Below are 23,098 nucleotides of genomic sequence, written 5' to 3'. Positions count from 1 at the left end.
AATGTGTCTTGTCCGCTTTATCACATAATGACCAGCGGCAGTGTTTGTTGGCTCGTTTTTCATCAGGCACATTGGGACGATTTGGTTTTAAAGGCAGCAGTTTCATTTCAGAGGAGGAGCAAGAGTGAAGGTTCAATAGTAAAATCCTGGGCTGTTCTGTCAACCTGCAACTGACCCCTCACCTCTGGCTGACCCGTCACCTGCAGACTCCCTCTGTGGCTGGCCTTTGATGGTGTATTTACTCTTATGTACAGTAGGGGTTAATCACACACCTTGAGAGAGCAACGTGGAATTCCATACAATGGATCCTCTGGCTCGTGTTGTTTTATGGCTCAGAGTAGGATTAGAGATAAAAAGGCAGTCACTGTTTGAGGTAAACAGCAGAGAACAATATTTTACCCACTTCAGGTTTAGTCAGCGGATGTTGGTGTCAGTCAGTTTTCTTTCTACTATTTAGTTTTGAGTAAAAGGTTTCGAGGATTGTGAGCATGCAGTTTGTTCTCATCATGTTTTTACTTTTAAGCTGTAAGTTGTAAAGTTGGGTGTAGAATAGTGGCAAAATAGAGCGTTCCTACTTTCTTTATGCTTGTTATTATGACATATGAACATGTGCAGATTATTGGTGTACTACTTGACTGATGTTTGCCTCTGATGTGTTAAATTAGGCTTAATTTAAGAAAGAAAACTCAATAAAATATTTAAATAAGGAATAACCTTGGCCTAATCACTTGACATTCTCCTAATTATTAACAACAAATGTATTTCAAAGCATATGCTTTACCATTACCAAACATGTTTGGTAGCCTGAAATTAAATAAAGATGTTTTTCAGTAGAAACTGAACAAAGTTCATCCATAACTGCAGAAAATATGCCACATCTGTCATGCTAATGTTTCTGTCATTCTCAGAAGAGCCAAGGAAAAAAAACAATTTGAACATCATTGATCTTCTAATCTAGGAAGTAACCCAACGTTTTTGTAATATTCATTAAATCTTTTAGCTTGGAAAACCTTGCCCGTGCTGAAAGACAAAGTCTTAAGACCAAAAAACATATTCCCGTGATTGCCGAGCACAGTACAAAGAAATGGCATGATTACCGCAACAAGAGCCTCCCTGAGGACCATGGTGATACACATACTAATGTGACTTATGGCGTAACCAATTCTCATAAAAAGCATTTTGTATTAATTTTCATGGCACAGAAAACAAACAGGAAGAAGTTATCTGCGACACGCTCTTAGTAGACAGTGAGAGTGTATTACCTAACACTGAACAAACACAGTTAATCAGAGCTTTTCTCAATTTGTAACTTCAGTGATATTAATCTCACTAAGGCAGCAACATGCAAGCAGAACTGAAATGCTGATGCCGGCTGAGGATGAGCTAGTTTCAACTAAATCTTTATTTTTTACTTAACTATAGTTCTTATGTAAACAAGACTGAATGGTGAAGAAGAAAAATAACCGCCATCACCCGCAACTGGCTGCGGTAGATGGCTGCCCCTCCCAGAAGTTTCCTGTTAAAAGGAAGTTTTTCCTTCCCACTGTCACCAATTGGTTGTGCAGAGAGGGGTTGATTGTTGGGTTTTCTCAGTATTACAGTCTCGATGAGTGTTTTCTGTGTCTGCATTTTCTCACCATGTCTGTGTGGGGTTTCTCTGGGTACTCTGCCGTCTTCCCACAGTACTAAGGCATGCAGTTAGTGGGGTTAGGTTAACTGGTCATTCTAAATAGGCCGTAGGTGTCTCTCTGTGGTAGCCCTGTGATTGGCAACTTGTTTCTTGAAGCAGTGTGGGATCATCTTGATAGAGAACAGAACAAAAGGTAGTCAGCATCCAAAGAAGATCTTTTAATGTTCTTCAAGAAGTCTGGAGAACTATTCCTGAAGACTACTAAAATAAATGACAAGAAAGCTGCCTAAGAGAGATTTGACATTTCTGGTTGAAATCATTGTCAGTATGTAAGAAACTCAGGAGAGAGTTGCAAAAGTCGAGGCTCTGTCATGGTTTGGGGCTGCATTGCAGCCAGTGGTGTTGGAGATCTTGTCAAAATTGATGGAATTATGAATGCAGAAAATTGCAGTCAGATTTTGATCCACCATGCAATGCCACATGGAAAGCATATAATTGGCAACAGTGCTGTTTTTCAGCATGCTAATGATCTCAAACACATCGCTAATGCAGTAAAAGCATACTTAGATAGAAAATCACACAATGGAGCACCATCAGTCGTGGATTGGCCTCCCCAGTGCCAGGACCGGAACATTACTAAAGCAGTGTGGGATCATCTTGATAGAGAACAGAACAAAAGGTAGTCACCATCCAAAAAAGAGCTTTGAATGTCCTGCAAGCAGCCTGGAAAACTACTCCTGAAGACTACTCAGAGAAATTACCGAAAGATTTGCCTGGGAGTTCAGGTTGTGTTGAAGAATAAAGGTGGTCATACCAAACATTGACTTTCAAGCTTGTAAGAATGGTACTAACTCCGTAAGTTACTGTATTTCTATTTCTGTTTGCACATTTTTTAATAGATTAGTGTACTTATTTCCCATTTTGGAAAATAGGCTGGTACTTTTATACAACCTTCACTCAAAGCCTCGTTCACACAGGCATTCATAAAAGCACGTTTCCTCTGTGCCTAATCAAACATTCACACACATCTACAACCTTTGGCATGCAGGACACAGGAATCTTTTCTTTGTTAGCTCTACCTGCCACAATTAGTGTAGCTTTAGTCTTAGAAAAAAACAAAACAAAACAACTAAACATGTAAGCTGCGAAGTACTTCAGTACTTAGTTACTTTCCATGACTGAGCTCCAGCAGGACTCTCTGCACCTATAGACTGAATCTAATGGCCATGCAACCAACGCTGATATAAAATATAATACAGTTTAGTTTTGACCCTGACACAAGATAATACATTTAATACACTCCCACTATGACATAAAAACACACCACGCTACTGCGTCCAGGGACAGAAGCATACTGATGACTAAGAAAATCGCCATTTAAGCGTTGGAGAGTGAATCATGTTAGAGCAATATTTACTCTGGATCACAGCCTCTCAAATAATGAGCAATGAAACAGGAAATTCATGGGAAGATAGAAGGGAGTGTGACTGCTTGCATTACTTCTGTTGTAAAGTTATTATTTTCAGCCACAACAATAGATAAGCAACTTCACTGACTCTGTTACCTCCACATGTTGCTGTCAATATCTAAATCTGCCTCATTTGCCTGCATGAATACATGAGAAAGTGAGTATGATGCTGGTATTTGTTTTGACGCTGGCAAAAATAGCTTTTAATCACACTGATGTACTTTAAAATCATCTTTTTACACAATCAGGTTAAATGTTGCTGTAAATATAAGAGTTTTAGATCCACAGAGCGACCATTCAAAACATAATCAGAACACATCTGCTGGCTGCAGACTTTTTAAGTGTAATTCTCTCCCTCACAAGAGTTAGTGACTCACCTTTGTTGACCTTGGATGTTTTAAGTATTCTGGGAGCAGACCATTTTATTTTGCTTGACACAGTCATAGTGACAGATTACAATAGGGTCATATGTGAGTGACTACATTTTAAACCAGGACCAATCCTAGCTTGCTGCCTTTTACAGCTTGTGTGACTCACACACAGTGAAGTGATTGAGAAAGAGATGAACTAATTTCAGTGCTCCACCTGCCAGTGCCAAGAGTTCATTTTACCATAGGTTTAACAATGCTCACGCCATTTGTTTCCACATTTGAAATACTTAAAACTAGAGTATTAGCCATGACTTTTTAAAAGCCAGATGTTCACATTTATATATTTAAATGAGAGGGTTAGTGCTAAGTTATCAGCTAACACTAGCAAGCCTGGTTGCATCCATAGAAGCAAAAAACTGCTAATTTTTGGCAAGTAACATACAAATATTTAAATTCCACTAACCAAAACTGAAACACCAAGTTCTTCGATAGCCTGTACTATTTCCCAGATAATTTCATTAAAATACTCCAAAACATAGTCAAACGTCCAATTCAGAAAGTGGATATAGATATATAAAGGATATAAAGGTAACACCTAGCAGAGACAACCATCACCTACAGCAGCCTGTGTGGGCATGACTCTTCATTAGGCAGGAGTACACACCCAATGTTAAGCTTTAACAAAACCTAAAGAGGTAAAGTTTTCTAAAGAAAACATAATAACACCCATATGTTTGGATGAATAGGAAAATTATGGCTATAAAAACCAAAACTATAGAAATGTTATTTTCGTAGTATTTTAACATGCGACCGGATGGGGATTGAGATAATTGTGGAACTGGCCTCAAGTGACCAAGAGAACTATTTTCAGAGCCACCATGTTGGTTGCAATTTTCAGCCTCAGATGGTGCTGCCTAATTTTCTTACATATGTATTAAGGTTTTACAGTCACCACGTGTAACTATCTGACATTACTGCGTTCACATTTTGGACATGTGGCAATGTAGGGTCAGGTGAAACAAGGACCTGGATACACAGGCCTATAAGTCTATTGAAGCGTAACTAAGGCTAAGCTATCGTTGGACTAGCGTATAGCTAGCATATAATCTGTTGTTAGCAAAGATGTAACAATACTGTAAATATTAACTGGAAAACTTTGAGGTGCTGTACATAGATGTTGTTAACTTTGGGGAGTAACAGTTTGTTTTAGCTTACATGCATTTTATACTAAGCTAACATATCTTTTTAATGACTCCAGATTTACTCCGAAGAGTCTTTCTGTCCTACTGATGTGCACCTGTTGGAAAAGCCATATAGTGCTTCCTTTTTCACATTTTTTTGGCTCCAGATTTATATTAGACATATTAATACATACAAGTAACAGTCAACACTTAGAACGAAATATGTCAAGCTTTCCCTTAAAATAAATTTATTCAGTCACAAACTTATGTAATTTTGTTTTGCATTTGCAGGTGTTAGGTAGAGACCAGTGAATTGTTATTCAATAATTTTCCCAGAAAAACTACGGAGCAAGAAGAGGACTCATATTAAAAGTTATGAAGCATCTGGTTTTAAAGGAAATTTGCTGATGAGATTTCCAAGAAAAGGTGTCAGTAGGAGTCTGACTCTGCCTGTTAACAGACCTGGTTGCTCTTTGCACAATGTCTTCATCCCTCCCTGATGACAAACTAGGTTTAACCTCCCAGCTATGAGGCGCTGGGTTTAGCTTCATATTGCTTTGTGTGGAGGAGTTGCTTGTCTAGTGAAGAGATGAATTCTAGTGGTGGTTTATGATTCAGAGAAGAAGGAAGTGTAGAAGTATTTTCCTTTCAGAATACTGTGATTAGACGCACGACAATCCTTAGTTGAACTGCAATAGAGAACGTGCTGTCAGTCCATTCTTTGCAGCTATAATAGCTTCAACTCTTCTGGCAAGGTTTTCTACGAGGTTTATGAGTGTGTTTATGGGAATTTTTGACCATTCTTCCAGAAGCGCATTTGCATGAATATGGTAGCCATTTGAATACAGTAAACTCACTGTTTCCTGTTGTTAGCTAACAGGAGTTGCACCCAGTGTGGTCTTCTGCTGCTGTAGCCCATCCTCTTCCAGGTTCAACGTGTTGTGTGTTGAGAGATGTTCGTCTATATACCTTGGTTGCCTTCCTGTCAGTCTGCACATTCTCCTCAGCCCTTTGACATCAATAAGACATCAAAAAGATCCTCTTTTGTGTCCCTGACCTTCAGGTGGTAAATTTGGTTATTTTACTTTACAAACCTAGACTGGCTAAACTGTTATATATTGTGTCATGATGGGTTTTGTTTTGTTTTTGTTTTGCTTTTTTGTTTTTTTTGTTTTTTTGTTTTTTTTTGGGGGGGGGGGGGGGGGGGTTTACACAATTTATTGTCTCTTTAGATTGTTTTCCATTATATTATGTTTATGAGGTTTATTGTTAATTTTACCAGGACTATTTTTGGTTGCAATGTTTTGCATTAGTATTAGTTTAGGAAATCTTTGATTTCAGTTGCTGCAGTTGTCTGCATGGTAAAACCTTCCTTTATACTAATGCCAGTAATGGAAAGAGAAAAAGTTCTATGTCTACATTTACTGGGAAAACAAAAACAACACATGATTGAGAGTGATACACCCGTCTGGCACTAACAACTATTCAACAATCAAAGTCACTTAAATCATCTTTCTTCCCCATTCTGATGCTCAGTTTGAACTTCAGCAGATCATCTTGACAAATACCTAAATGCATTGCTGCCGTGTGAAAGGCTCATTAGATATTTGCAATAAGGATCAGTTGAACAGGTATACCTAATGAAGTGGACGCTAAGTGTAGATTAAAATTGTCATCCCTGTTTGTGAAATGCTGAGGTATGACTGTAAACTACTGTTTGAACTTCCCTTAAATGCAAACTGCTGTAATAGTGCAGTATGCATGATTTCTGTTTAGAGAGATCTGGACACTCATTTGCTGGCAAGATCTAAATGACATTGGCCAGCGGACACTGGTTTAAATATAGTCACAGCAGGAGGAGATAAAAACTAGTGAAAGCTCAATTATCTGTACTTCAAAGCAGCCAAATTGTCAATACTTCCGCATAGCATTTCAAGTTGTGCCAGTTCTTTCATCTCACACATGGTCCTTGAGAAGCAGGCACTTAGATGGAGCCAGGAAGTCATTGGTACTAGTTGGCATTCTGGGATGTGGAAAAACAGACAGAACACTGTATACGACATAGAAACAACCATCCTTGTAGGAACACTTATATGGCCAAACTTTCTTTCTGTAACCTGTGATCTAATGGTGCAGTTTGTCCTAACTTTACTTTCAGTTATCACTGACTCCCTGAGTCAGTGTCTGCAGACAGGAAGAAATCCTGTTATAGACTACATTAGAACTGTTGGGGGGAGAAAAAACCCTGACTATACAAAAACGTAAGCAACTTTCTCTCACAGTCACCACTTGGTGCCACCAGCTATGCTTTCACATGACAAATCATTCACATTTCCAGCCAGCCTAGGTGCTTCCTCCAAAACCATTCCAGGGACAAAAGAAACCAAAAAGTGCTGATGTAGCATGAAGGATGGTGTTTTCATAAGTGGTTCGACGTCTCTGTCACAAAGCCTGCCACACAACACCATCCATTATCTTTCTCTGGGACAGGGGAAGTTGTCTTGGGGACCTATTGTGTGTCTGGTGGAGTTTTGACTGTGTTTAATTGAGTTGGTGACACTCGTACTGTGCTTGGGTATGGGTGTTGGGGAGACCAAGGCTGCAGCCTTGGATCCCAGGGGAAAGTTGTGGCTCCAGGGGGGCCTGTCCTTCCCTCTGCCCCATCCTGGGCTGCCTGGGGAAATCAGGCGTGGAGACAGTAGGATGGGGGTGGAGGGGTGGGGGGCAGCATGGAAACATATGAACAGAGGAGGTGCTGGGCCGGCTCTTGCCCTCTCACTGACAGGATCTGGTCAATGTCCTGCCGCCGAGGGTCGCGGCCTAGCTTACGCACACAAACTTATCTCCAGTGCATCTGCCGGGCCGCCTGCGCAGTCAGGCTGTCTCCATTGCGGGCCACGAGCGTTTTCCTGCTAGGGGGTGAGAGCAGCATGGTTGGAGGATATAAGAAGGAAAGAAGAGGGGTGGGAGGGGGTGGGGGTGATGGGTAGGAGGAGGGAAGGATAAAGCAGGGAAGGAGAGGGGGGCTCAATGTGAAACTGCCCCTTCCAGAGGCCTGCCAAGTCGCTGAGCTATATGGAAAACACGAGCCGCCTCCAGGGCAACAGGACCACTTCTGAATTTCTACAAACAAAAATAGCTCTGATGTCTGGCTACGACCTCTCTGTTTTCTGGCCCTCGTCGCTCTCTGTGCGTCTGTCACTTTTGAATTCCCACACGAAGACCAAGCTCATGTTCGAATCTAAACAGCCCTCGAGAACAACTTCATTTACTGTTGATGAGAGAGAGGGGGGGAAAAACACAGAAATTTAATAATTGTGTGGAGCCAAGCGTATTTATCATTCCTTCTCTTCTCTCGAATGGAAATGACCTCTTGGTGACCAAATCGTGTAGACCTCAATTGAGGTCCCTTTGGTGAGCCATTTCATCATTTAAACAGTACGAGTTCCAATTCTCATGACCTAATGCATTGTAGAATGCCTGAAATCTGCTGCTTGTGTTTTCTCTTCTCTCCCTCAACCCTTTCTCATCAACAGAAAAAGGGATAGCAGGACAAAGAAGTCGGCAGTTCTGATTTACTGGGACAAAGTGACACGCGATTAACATCCCCAAACAAAATTGACCTGCAGACGCTTCATGTAAATTATACAAAATACCACTTAGCCACCAACAAACCCCCCCAATCGTTTGCATCTTTTATTTTGCTCTCAGACTTATTTTTGTAATTTCGTCCTTCGTTTCTTTTGGGTATGATAATATTGTGCTTGGTGCAATGGAGCTGAGAATTAAAACAATCACAGTCACACACTCACATGTTTTTAACAACACTTATAGGAGAACAGATTATCAAAATGTATTTACTGGAGCAAAACTGAAAGTGAAAACAGCAGTACATGTAGGTACTACAGGTCATTCACCTGTGATTTATCTTTGAAGTAAGCTTGATTACTCTCGACTCTTTGGTTCAAACACTGTTTTCTATACTAGTTGGACAATTCTGTAACATCACCAGACCAATATAAAGAAAGTTAAAAGGTTCAGAGTGTTGTTGTTATCATTCAGAATCACAACTTAAAGGTCCTACATGATTTTAAAAAGCTACTTTAACTTTGACATGTCGCCGGATTGTGTTTTTCAAGTTCCAGCTCAAATACCGTACAATACCCATGGTATCCTGGCCCATAATGGCCATAATGCCGGCACCCTTTCTGCTGGAACAGAAACTCCAATGAACGCTGTACATCTTTCACCCAAATTTAACTGAGACACTTTAGAGTGAGAGTTAGCAGAAGCAGCTTTGGAGTGCGATTAAAAATGAAATAAATGACAGACAGCAAAGCGACTGCTAGGTTGGAATTTCAGGGCACAGTTTCCCGGAAAACATTTCAGTGCTGAATAACCGTTGGCTGACCGTCCATTTCAGACATCTAGTCCTGGTTGAAAAATAGTTTCAAACTTAAAGTTGTGTGGATGCCACCGACATTACCTCACCGTCTGTTCAATGTCCTTCTTTATTGTTGGCTGGACATCCATCCTGGACATTTTAGCAAGGGGAAGTTTGTGCAAATAAATTTTTTATATTATCCATTTAAAACTGAAGAAAACAAAATAAAGAAGTCTACATCATTGGAAGACAAAGAAATTCAGAATTAAACACGTCTATAGAGCTAAGCACTCAACACACTGAAATCACAGGCTTATATGGCTGACATGGGAACTGAAAAAGGGCGGATGTTATGAGATGTAACAGTACACATGGGCTCAGTGGACGCTATATTAGGTACACCTTACTTGTACAAGGTTGTCCTTCGGAACTGCCTTAATTCTTTGTGGCACAGATTCATCGAGGCGCTGGAAAAATGTCTCAATCTTAACATGACATCGTGACACAGTTGCTGCAGATTTGTTGGCTGCGTGTCCATGATTGGAATCTCCTATTCCATCACATCCTAAAGATGCTCTGTTTGATTGAGATCTGGTGACTGTGGAGGCCATTTGAGTAGAGACAACTCATTGTCATGTTCAAGTAATCAGTTCGAAATGAATTGAGCTTTGCGCCATGGTGTATTATGTGATGGAAGCAGGCATTAAAAGATGGGTACACTGTGATCATAAAGGGATGGACATGGTCATCAGCATGACTCAGGCAGGCTGTGGTGTTTAAATGTCTCAGCTGGTACTAAGGGGACACACACACATTAAACCACCAGGCAATGTTTTCCCAATTTTGATTAACCTCAGTTTCCTGTACCTACCAGTCAGGAGTCTGGTAGGTACACCTGGTGTGATGTAATCAGCCATCTGCTTTGATATTTGTGATGATGAGCAGTTAAACAGGTGTACCTAACAAAGAATATAATTTACGTGTATACTGTTTATACATAAATGGGTTTTTTCATCTTTAAAAACTGCTTTCAATCAAACAGATACCAGTATGTGCATTAATTGTTACAATATCATTAATATTTCCTGATTTTTAAGAAATGGCCTAACTGTATGCTGGTTTAGCTCACTGGGTGAATGTTGGAAGGCTTGTTGCTTATGCCCAAGTTTGAATCTGCTTTAAGATGTCGATCCCTTGGGATTTCACCTAGCTTTCCTGTCCTAATGCAATAAAGGCTAAAAAGCCTCAAAAATAGGTTAAAAAAAGAAAGAGTCTAACTGGACCGTTTCTGCATGTGGAAACAACGTCACCATCTGGCTATCTAACCCTTTGACAGTGCACAGCTGGGTCTGTTCCAGCTGGGGAGGAGCCTCGCCTGTTTTGACACCACAGCAGGGTCCAAATCAAAGCATCATATTCATAAGAAACACTGGGGGTATGTAGTTATGCTCAAAAACAATGACATTTTGAAATTCTCATGTCATCTTTAAGCTGTAAATCCAAGACCTCCAAACCTCTAATAAAAGAGAATTATCCTTTTATAGGCGCAGCTTTTTTATGCTTCCTTGGCTTTAAATTCTCTGTGTTCGGTGGGTCAGTTACCTTTAAGGATAAAGTTTGGCATTTTGACTGCAAAACAGAGCATTGTTCTCCTCATACTAATCCTACATTACCAAAGACCTGCAATAGATCCTCCGCGTCCAGCATGACAGCACACCTGACGCTGACACACAGACACCCTTACTGGCACAACTGCCGTCATCTGCTCCTCATTGGGTGAACTGTTAAAGCAGGACCTTTAACACAAAGGTAAAACCCTCTGATGGGTGTTTACAAGGCAAAGTTTACCCATGTGACCTCCCGCGCTTGAACTGTTTGACAGTGAGTGAAGGAGGAAGGGAGCAGCAGGGCGAGGGCTTGATTATGGCGTAGTGCTCTTCAACCTTTAAACGCGCCTGATGTTGAGAAGCAAACATTGCTGCAGTAAAATGGAGGCAATGCAGGTTGCGCCACTGAAAAAGCAAGAGGGAACAAAGTTGCCTAAATGAGGAAGAGAATTTGGGGAACTTTTCGGCCTCACCGTGAAGTTAGGAGAGAGTTTTGCAGGAAGAGAAATAAGAAGAAAAGGGGAGGAGAAATTCCCTCCTTAATGTACATTCTGTTCTGCTTTGGCTGTGATTCCCAAGGTTACCTATCTAGTGTGTGCATGTGTTTGTGCATGTGTGTGTGTGTGTGTGTGTGTGTGTGTGTGTGTGTGTGTGTGTCTCCGTGCCAGGCACAGAGTCTCCTCCACAGTGCTCACCCTGCCCTGCACTCTCCTCCTACTATGGGCGAGGCTTGGCGGCGCAGCGCATAGCAGCACTGTTAGCTGTGAACCAGACATCGCCTTGCAAGCCGCCAGTCGAATCAGCTGAATGATGATAGTGCATAAAAGAAGTCAGCACGGGTCACATTTCTCCTCTACTGTATAATTATTATGGATTAGCTGCTCCACAAGAACAAAAGAACTCAAATAAAAGTCGTCTTTCTCCTTCATCTCGCTCTTCCATTAACATCACCAGACACTCTCAGCCACTGATTTTATAAGTGAGACAAATATTCCCACGTGAAAGCAACTGCAAGGTATGCAAAGCTACATTCCTGAGGATGTTTTATCCTGATTTAAGGCCGTCTCGTTCATGTTCGGGCTCTCAGCTCGTTTGAAAACCTACACGTTAATATGAAAGGAGCCACGTCATCCAGTACCTGATTGTATCTCACTACCAGTCCACTTTGTCTCTCACCCACTTGAATTCCAAATGAATATAAATGAGTGTTTTCACTGTGGGACAGACCAAAAACAGCAAACTATGTGACCAAAAACACTAATACTCTTAAAAAGAGCAAGCTCGTGTAAAAGAAAAACAAAAGAAGGAAATTCTTGCCAAGAAAAACAGAGTAGCTAAATTGTTTTTTTCATGTCTGCATTCAGTACAAACTGCAGAACAGCTGGGGCACAAGAGTAAGGTGAGGAAGACCGTTAACATGAGAACAAGGCACAAATCCAGTAATTATGTTCATGCTGGAAACCACTTTCTACATATGCAGGTTTGTTTTTGGCATTTAATCTGTTAGATTAGCCAAACTGTCTCAGCCAAACAGTGAAACAGTGAAACCAGGCTGCATTCCTAGACCCAAAAACACTACAAAGTGACTAATAGGAAGGAGTGCAAAGGTCAAAGCAACAGGAACAAGTCACTGGACGTGACATGAATTTGTATAAAGGCGGTTCCGATTTTCACGTACATAGAGTCCAGCGTACCATTTAAAAGGGAAACAGGAAAAAATAATTGACCTTAATGTTCCCAAAAAGTGATTTCCTCATTACTGAGGAATCCTGAAAGATGCCAGGAACATGTCAGAAATATAAAGGAGGATTTGAATAACCCTGCCTGACTTAAGGTCTGGCAGAAAGTATGCGCTAATGTGTTTACAGTGTTGCTGTACATGCAGAAACTACTAATGTATCAATCATCGCTGACAATCATGAGTATAAGCTAGGATACGTCTGATTTTAAGCGTTCTCCTGGTTCTTAGTACGACATGAAGCTTGTATCAGTTTAAATCTCTCAGTTCAGGACCCAGGCTGACCCTCAGAGTTAGTCTTTGTTTGGCAGACGCCTTGGCCTCCTTTAATCTTGTGAAGAGATAAATCCTTTGATGGACCTGGCCTGACTCGGTTGAAAGTGCTGCCCAGCCATCTCCATAGATCAACGTAATACGGCACGTTTGATGTTGGGGGTGGGGGTTGTGTCACATGGGTGGGCCTTCTATGACGGAGACATCAATCCTGGGACACCACTGCACATCCAACTACCTTGTCACACCGTCTGCCAAATATATCCACCACCCCCCTCCCTAAACCCACCTTCTCCTCATTTGGTGTATCCAACCACAACCGGCCCTGCCCTCTTGACCACAGAGCATTAACACTCAACCAGGATAAGCATATCTGCCTGTGTCAGGCACAGCTGTGCAGGCTGGGAGGCTGTAAGCTTTTGACACACAGACACACATTCCTAAATCAAAACGCACAGTGGCAACAAGATTTCAGGAAGTCACTGTCGCTGGAATTTGCAAGAAATAGTGTGGCACACAATCCTCCTGTTGAAACACAAGTTTCTGAGAGTTAGGTGTGCTGGTAAGAGAGAGGCACGCGAGCGGTTTACTCTTGTTTTCTAAGCTGACAGCTGGTTTCATATTTTCTATATGAGGTGTTGTATCCGTACTATTCAAAGTGTTGGCAAAAAGTCCCCAAAAGTCCAATATTCCTCATATTTATTTTCTTATAATCTTCCGTTTCTAGTAGAATCCTCAGGGATTTAATGAATATTAATTTAATCCCCCCCCCCCCCCCCCTTCTCTGTGTCACAAACTTATTTCCCATGATGCTCACTCTGGTGAAAGTGAATGGTCCTCGTGCCAGAGCACATCACTGAGCCGTATAAGTGTCATTCAAAAGCACGTGGTTAAACAGAGGTGAACTTCAGGGAGCTCGTTAGATTCCTCTGATAAGACCCCAGCCCATTAAGACCGGCCATCTCCGTTTGAGAGCTCTGTGCTGGCCTCACACACTTGCTCTTATCTAAATCCTTCATCTGCACACACCTAATCTGATCACAGTTGTTAATGTTGATAGATTTCTCTCTCGGGAGTAACTCAGTGTCAAAAAAATCAAAACCTTTTTTTTTCAAATCCCTGAATAAAGACTTAATGCTCTGCTTTTTTTTCTTCTTTCTGTCATGCATTCCTCTGTGTGTGTGTGTGCGTGTGTTTGAATGAGTGTTTGTGTGATGTATCAATGTCAAATGTGTGTTCCAGCAAGGCCAGCTAAGGCAAGCAGTGACATTAGCACGCCTGAAATAGCTTGACAGGCATTTTAATTGCTTTACCCTGCAATGGCTCAAAATTTTGCTGGCATAGAAATAAACCAAAAACCAAAAAGGCTAACCTTTCCTGGTGTAAATTACCAGGAACTCAAGTGCACGTCATGGCAACCACTTTCTCCCACTGAGAGTGAAATTCCATGATTTTATTTATTATAGTACAGTAAATTTATGGACGATTCAACTTTATTTTCCCATTGTTGTGGCTGATCTTTACCCATTTCCTTCCACATTCTGCCCTCTCACCTTCATCTCATTTTTCTTTCAGACCTCTCCTTTCTCCTAATTATTGCTGTGCTGCACAGTAATATATCCATGACGAGTTGACTGTATTGTGTTTATACCTCTTTGGGCAAGGAAAATGTATGATGCATGCTTGCATGTTTTTCTTTAATCATTGTGCAAGTAATAGCAGAGTCATGTGCGTAGAGCCTCACAATGAGGTGCTGAAGTACTTCATGAGTAGGAAATTTCACACAAACACAGGAAGCTCACTGTTTCTCACCAAGGGCAGGAGTCTTTGCTGTGGCGCTGCAGGGACTGATGGGCTGCTCAGATTAACGGGGGCCAAAGAACCTGCAGTTCCTACTCTTCATTGTTGTCCAGACTGTCTACAGAAAGACGTCGCTGCATAGATCTATATGGTCTAGTGTTCTAAAAAAAAAGAGCCTACTGTTAAATTTAGATAGTGTATATATATATATATATATATGGATTTCAATGTTGGGAACCAGGTCAAAAGGTAAAATTAGTATTATCTATGTAACTATAATATATTATCATGGCCCTCTCTGAGCCTAGTTCTACCAGAGGTTTCATCCTGTTAAAAGGGAGTTTTTCCTTCCCACCATCACCAAGTACTTGCTCACAGGAAGCTGTCTGATTGTTGGGTTTCACTGTATTACTGGGTCTTTACCTTACAGTATGAAGGATCTTAATGCAGCTATTCTTGTGGTTTGGTGCTGTATAAATAAAATAAAACTGAACTGAACTGAATCAGTCTTTAAATCTGTATAGTTTTAAATATCATTAACATAACCTTAAATATAAGGTCAAATTTGTCAATGCCATTATTATATTAACCTAGTTATGATATATCTAAAATTAAAAAAAAAAAAAAACACTGCCAGGATTTTATTACTAATGTCATTATATACATGTGGCGACAAGTGTCATAAACATCAGTTAGTATAAATTAATATAAACTCTTGGCAATGCAGAGCATTCAGTCGGAAACATGCAACACAGTGCAACAGAGACCTCTAGTGGTAACAAAACGTTATGCTACTTGCAATCTTTTAAGAGCAGAACGACCAGTAGGCCCATTTTGTCTTTTTTATAACATCTGCTCTAAGTTGATTTAACCGGTTTTCTTCTTTAGGACAGACTGTATTATTTTCTTGTTTTCTTTCCGTTACCATAATGATAATTTAACATTTTGGCTTCAAGTGTGTATTTTCTCACAAGTTGCACACATTGTTAAACAGACGTCACAGAGGTCACAGTGTAGGAACAGGTGCAAATAAACGAGCAAATAAAGGGATTGATGGCTAAACGAAAGTCGGTTGTTTTGGCTTCAGTGAGATGATATGGCTTGTTGTCACACTGTCAAGCCTTTCAGAGGTTCTTGAGTCTTTGTTAAAGTTATCGGTTACACCTATGTTTACCTAATCAAATCAAATCAAATCACTTTTTATTGTCACATCACATGTGCAGGCACACTGGCACAGCACATGCGAGTGAAATTCTTGTGTGCGAGCCCCACAAGCAACAGAGATGTGCAAACACAACAACACAAACGAGCAAAATACAAGAATGGCCAACCTGAAACTAATAAATATATGTACAATATATAATAGTGTATGCATTTCTGGATGTGTATACTAAATATTTTCCTACGTGTGTGTGTGTGTGTGTGTGTGTGTGTGTGTGTGTGTATACACATTTTTACAAATTAAATAGTAAAAAAATAAAATAAAATAATAATAATAATAATAATAATAAAATATATAAAATATACAGAGTTGAATATGTGCAAAACAAGTGGCATTTATATACAGTGTGGAGTGCATAATGTTGAAGTTCCAGTAGTGAAGCTGAGGTGTCTATGACGTGTTCAGCAGTCTGATGGCCTGATGGAAAAAGCTGTCTCTCAGTCTGCTGGTACGGGACCGGATGCTGCAGAACCTCCTTCCTGATGGAAGCAGTCTGAACAGTTTATGGCTGGGGTGACTGGAGTCCTTGATGATCCTCCCCGCTTTCCTCAGGCAGCGCTTCCTGTAGATGTCTTGGAGGGAGGGAAGCTCACCTCCAATTATCCGTTCAGAGCACCGCACTACTCGCTGGAGAGCTTTGCAGTTGTAGGCGGTGCTGTTGCCATACCAGGTGGTGATGCATCCAGTGAGGATGCTCTCAATGGCACAGTGATAGAAGGTCCTGAGGATGCGGGGGCTCATGCCGAATCTTTTCAGTCTCCTGAGAAAGAAGAGGCGCTGCTGCGCCTTCTTCACTGTTTTGTTTGTGTGTACTGACCACGTAAGATCCTCAGCCAGATGTACTCCAAGGAACCGGAAGCTGCTCACTCTCTCCACAGCAGCGCCGTTGATGGTGATGGGGGTGTGTACTTCTCTGCACCTCCGGAAGTCCACTATCAACTCCTTTGTCTTTGCGACGTTGAGGGTGAGATGGTTGTCTTGACACCAGTGGGTCAGGGCGCTGACCTCCTCCCTGTAAGCCGTCTCATCACCGTTGGTGATAAGACCCACCACTGTAGTGTCGTCCGCAAACTTCACAATGATGTTGGAGTTGTTAGTGGCTGTGCAGTCGTAGGTGTAGAGTGAGTACAGGAGAGGGCTCAGTACACACCCCTGTGGAGCACCAGTGTTCAGTGTGACGGGGGATGAGGTGATGCTGCCCAGTCTGACCACCTGGCGTCTGTCAGACAGGAAGCTAAGGATCCAGCTGCAGAGGGAGCTGCTCAGTCCTAGATCCTGCAGTTTCCTGTCCAGCTTCGAGGGAACGATGGTATTGAATGCTGAGCTGTAATCTACAAACAGCATCCTCACATACGTGTCTCTCTTCTCCAGGTGTGACAGGGCAGTGTGTAGTGTCAGGGCTATGGCATCATCAGTGGACCTGTTGTGGCGGTATGCAAACTGTAGAGGGTCCAGTGAGTCGGGTAGTGCAGAGCAGATGAAGTCCCTGACCAGCTTCTCGAAGCATTTGCTTACGATGGGGGTCAGGGCTACAGGTCGCCAGTCGTTCAGTGAGGAGATGGTGGAGGATTTGGGTACAGGGACGATGGTGGCCATTTTGAAGCAGGCTGGGACTACAGACAGAGAGAGGGAAAGGTTGAAGATGTGCGTGAACACTCCAGCCAGCTGAGCCGCGCATGACCTGAGGACGCGGCCGGGAATCCCGTCCGGACCAGTAGCTTTGCGTGCGTTCACCTTCCTGAAGCACTTCCGCACATCCTCCTCAGACACAGTGTGCGCACTGACGTCATCCGCGGTGCGCACACTGTCCGGTCTCATGGTGTTCGCTGTGTCGAATCTAGCGTAGAATACGTTTAGATCCTCACACAGAGAGGCCGTGGTCTGCGGTGTGCTGGTTTTCCCTCTAAAGTCTGTGATCGTGTTTAGTCCCTGCCACATACTCCGAGGGTTGTCAAACTGTTGTTCCACCCTGTCCCTGTACTCACGTTTGGCTGCTTTGATCGTCTTCCGGAGTTGGTAATGTGCGTGTTTGTAGTCCGATGTGTTCGCGGAGGCAAAGGCGGTGTTCCGTGCCGCCAGTGCCGCGCGAACATCTCCGTTAATCCAGGGTTTTTGATTTGGGAAGGATTTGACTGTTCTGGATGGGACGACATCTTCCACGCATTTCCTGATAAATCCACAGACTGAGTCTGTGTACTCATCAATGTCTCTGGCGGCCACGTGAAACATTTCCCAGTCCGCGTGATCAAAACAGTCCCGCAGCGCAGACTCCGATTGGTCCGTCCAACAGTGCACCGCCCTCCGGGTTGGAGCTTCCTGTTTCAGCTTCTGCCTGTAGGCGGGCAGGAGCAGGATGGAGCAGTGATCTGATTGGCCGAATGGGGCGCGGGGGAGGGCTTTGTACGCATCCCGGAAAGAGGTGTAACAGTGGTCGAGTTGCCGGTTTCCACGTGTGTTGAAAAGGATGTGTTGATGGAGTTTTGGTGAGACTTTCTTCAGGTTTCCCTTATTAAAGTCTCCGGCTGTGATAAACGCTGCCTCTGGGTGTGCGGTTTCCTCGCTGCTGATCGCGCTGTACAGTTCCCTGAGTGCACGGTCAGTGTCGGCTTGTGGGGGAATGTAAACAGCCGTAATAATCACTGCTGTAAATTCCCTCGGTAGCCAGAATGGCCGGCACTTAATCATCAGGTACTCCAGGTCCGGTGAGCAGAAGGATTTGACCGGGTGCACGTTCGCATAATCACACCAGCTGTTGTTGATCATGAAACACACACCACCGCCTCTGCTTTTCCCAGTAAGATCCTGTGACCTGTCCGCGCGGTGCACAGAGAACCCCGGCAGTTGTATTGCGGAGTCCGGTACTTTGTCCGATAGCCAGGTTTCTGTGAGGCAGATCACGCAGCAGTCCCGCATCTCTCGCTGGAATGAGATCCGTGCCCGAAGCTCGCACAGCTTGTTCTCCAGAGACTGCATATTAGCCAGTAATAAACTGGGTAACGGTGGTCTGTAAGTGCGCCGTCTCAGTCGAACCAGAACGCCAGATCTTCTCCCTCTGCGTCGGCGTTTGCGGCCACCTACTGTGTAAAAGAAAATCATGTTAATCGCTTCTTTGACATCAGGTAGTCAAGTATGGTTTAAACTCCTGAACTGACCTAAATGAAAGCTTTCATTCGCCAAGAATGACAATTATAAAACTGGATATATGCAGATATAATTTATTAGACTGTTTTTCAAATTCTTTTGAATGCATTTATCAAAATAAACCAAACTGTGGTTACTTTCTTTTGTTCTATTTCCTGTCAAGATGATCCTCAGTAATGTTGATCTCCGGGCTGTGGGGAGCCCCGTCCATGACTGATAGTGTTGCACTGCATGGTTTTCTATCCAGGTATGCATTTACCACACTGGCAGTGTGTTTGGGATTATTGCCATGTTAGAAGAAAATTAACCATTTGCTTTCCAGATGATATTGTAAGGTGGTTCGAAATCTGATGGCACTTTTCTGCGTTCATGATTTTATACATTTTGGCAACATCCCCAACAGCACTGCCTGAACCATGACAGAGCCTCCACATTGATTTACAGCTGGCAGTAGACACTCACTTCTGTACCTCTCTGCCGACGTCCTCCGTACACACTGTTTAAATTGGTTTAATTTTGGTGGTAAATTGTCATCAGTGTGTGTTGAATTCATGACTCTATAAAACCTGTTGCCAATGATTTTTACTCCAGCTATTGTTTAATCTGACATATTACAGCTTCTTGCCCTGTTCCCCTTAAGAATGGCTTCTTGACAGCCATCCTTCCTTTGAGACCATTTCTGATGAGGCTTCAGCAAACAACTGAAGGGTCAGATATATTTATCCGGTCCTGTGTCAGGACAAATTTTTTCCTGTTTCTTAAGAACATGATTTTCAGGAACTGTTCATTTGTTTCTGTCCTCATCTTGTCCAGTTTCCTCAGTTTTTAAGAACACAGTGAACACTATGATGAGATATGCAAAGTTTTTGCCAATAGTTCTTTGTGAATACTGTTTTTTTTCCCAGTCAAGTTGTGCTACCTACGTCCAGTCAATAACATTCATTTTGGATCCTTGAGGTAGTTCTTCACCAGGAATGATGTATCTTTTGAGTCACTGTCGCATTGAAAGACAAAGAAAATGTCTTTCAAGCCAGTCTTGCTGCTGACTGCTGGAGGTTTTCTTTCAAAATCTTCACTTCCCTGTTTCTTCATGACTCCTTCTGCCTTGACAAGATTTTGGTGCATACTCAATCATCCAGGTAAGTAAATCCCTAAAGGTTGATTCTGTTCATCTGGACGTAGCATTTTCAGTGGGAGAAACATTTCGTCACCCCAATCTTATAAACAGTACATTTGCATAATGACAGAAACCAGCCCACTGAAGGAGCAATGGGCTGGAAGGTCAGTTCCTTGATGATTAATATGCAGATTCTCATGACCACTGATCAACAACCACTGATCAAAGTCCACTGATCAATGGCCATGAGTACCATTCACAGAGAGTTGGGGAATGGCTGCAATCACAGCATTGCAAAATGGCAAAAGATGTACCCTTAGGCTCCCTCCTCAGTTCAGAGATGGTCTTTCCCCTTTCAGGTAAATGGCCTCCTTGACTCCCCGCTCAAACCAGCGTTCCTCCCTGTTTATAAGATTGGGGAAACCTGCAGTCGGCTGAGACTGAAGAAGTCACTTGGATGAGTGACGAAATGTTTCTCCCACTGAAAACGCTACATCCACATGAACAGAATCAACTTTTGGGGGCTTGACAAGATTCCCAGTTCCAGCGTTACTCCACTGGTTACTCCATCCATCTTACGGGGTGGACTGGACACTCTCCCAGATGTCATAAGGTGAGAGGTGTGGTACACCCTGGACAAGTTCCCAGTCTATTGCAGGGCTAACACAGAGAGACAGACAACCATTTGCACTCACATTCACACTTATGGGTAATTTAGAGTTACCAATTAACCTAACCTCACTAACTGCATGTCTTTGGACTGTGGGAGGAAGTCGTAGTACCAGGAGAGAACCCAGGCAGACATGCAGAGAACATGCAAACTCCACACAGAAAGTGCACCAGCAAGCTGTCAATCCATACTTTAAAAACAGTAGGAAAGCGATGACGACAAAGCTTGCTACAGAATTTTCTTTAGATTTTTGTTTTTGACAGGTTAAACCATAATAAATACTAATAGCAGACAAGTGTGCATGTGCTTTTCTGCCTCTTATAACCCCAGTGATTTCCTGGGGTTTGAAATCTCATGTCATCTTGTGAATTTCTCGAGTCCAGGCAACTAACCACTATTGCATCATGTCATCTCCACAAGAACAAATTAAGTTGTTAAATTTCATGCAGATCATAAAAGATTTAATTACATTCACTATAGAAACATTTGATTTTTTTGTTCAAATTACAAGTTAGACTCTTGTAAAAGTAACAACCACTCAATGTCTTTTTTTCTGAGTGCATCTCTGTGGCCAAACCAAAGCTCTGACCAAAGAACGAGCTTCCAGTATGAGTAATCTTTCCTCAGGTTGTTTTTAGCATACCTCAATTTTCTTTCCAGAGTCTTCGAAATCTTTCACTTCCTGCCTCTGACAGGCTTGTGCTGCACTGTGTGGCTCTCTTTGAATTTCTCGATGATGCTTCTCACTCTAGTTCATGACGCAGGAAATGCTGTGATAACTTTGTATATCAACTACTCTACTCAAGTCTAAACCGATTTCTTTTGTTTTGTGCATGATGCTTTCTCAAGCTCAAATCCTTCTATATTGTGTGCAAACTTTTAACTGGATTTTACAAGCTTTGACCATAACAATGTTAAAGCACACCGTTGCACAACAGTGGTTTGTGCTATGGCTCCATAAAGAGGTCAGTTTTTTAGGTGGCTAATAATGTTGACCCTGGTAATTTTTCATTGTTCTGAAATAATTCTGGTATTGTGTGCAAATAGAAATAATTTACACTTTCTAAAGAAAACTAATATGTTTAGAAATGCCTTGTTGATAGGCGAACATATTTTCACTACTTCTGGGAGTGTAAATTGATTTCCAGGTTCTGAACATTTATTTCTAAGGAATTTAATTGAGTACAAATAATAAAAAAGGATCTTGGTGTTTCACTCTTAGGCCTGCCCTCTAGAGAGTTGCATCTACCCACAGCACATTACAGACATCTGGAGAAGCTTCTTTTAATTGGCAGAAAGTTGGTTTTTACACAACTGAATCAAAGCTTCTCTGCCAAGTGTTAGCATTTGGTACCGGGGAATTTTTAATTTATCCACATGAAAAACTACATGCAACTATAAAAGGAAATGAGCTGTTTTTGAGGGTCTAGTCACTTTTTTATAGTATCTACCTTCAGGCCTGAGAAAAGGGCTTCTAGAAGAGAAGAACTATGGTGAATAATACCAAAGGTATTTTCTCTTCTGCCTTCACAAACACATGAACTTAACTAATATCCCATTCCTTATCCATAGAGTTTAATATGATGCCAGCCCACTCTGAAGCTGTAACAGCTTCAACTCTTCGAGGACATCTATCCACAAGCTTTACAAGTGTGTTTAAGCGAGTTTTGGACCATTCTTTCCGAAGCACATTTGTAAGGTGATGTTGGATGGGAAGGCCTGGCTTGCAGTGTCCGCTCTAATTCATCCCAAAGGTGTTCTGATGGGTCGAGGTCAGGATTCTGTGCAGGCCAGTCAAGTTCTGGCCACATCTTCATGGACCTTGCTTTGTGCACTGGTGTGTGGTCATGTTGGAACAGGAAGGGGTCATCCCCAAACTGTTTCCTACAATGTTTGTAGAAGCAGTCTGCACACCTAGGTGCTTGGTTTTATTCACTCATGATAGTAATTGGAACACCTGAATTAAATGATTTGGGTGGGTGAGTGAATACTTTTGGAAACATAGTGTAGATGTAGTAGACTACAAGGCATGGGACAAGATACCCCTTTTTATGTCTTCCTGTCATATTTAATTTTTTATTATCACTGTTACAACCATTATTATTATTATTATTGTTAATGTGTGTTTTCTATTCGTTATAATTGATTTGCTAACTATGTAGTACAGGGGTATCAAACATTAGGCCCAACACTGAACATGCTCCAAATTTCCCTTTTTAGCTCTAGACTAAAATATGCTGGTTGCTGCAAGCACCCGTCAAAAAACTCCACTAGATGGCATATTTAATTGGGTTATGGCAAAAAAAAAAAAAAAAGCATACCCAGTACATGACAAGCGGACAGATGGCGCTATCGCTTCAGATATGCTGACTCATACGGTGCACGAAACCGATGGATTTTATCAAAACAAACAGAGCAAGGCCCCCATTCTATCAGCGCACAACGATCCCCGCACATAACACATGTCTGCACATTTAGAAAGTCCAGTTTCTACAT

This window comes from Aulonocara sp. 'chitande type north' Nkhata Bay, linkage group LG18 (assembly GCF_057382095.1).
Source record: "Aulonocara sp. 'chitande type north' Nkhata Bay isolate Kocher_YH1m ecotype deep benthic linkage group LG18, A_spYH_male_GT1.1, whole genome shotgun sequence".
NCBI lineage: Eukaryota > Metazoa > Chordata > Actinopteri > Cichliformes > Cichlidae > Aulonocara > Aulonocara sp. 'chitande type north' Nkhata Bay.
This window is presented reverse-complemented; position numbering follows the sequence as displayed.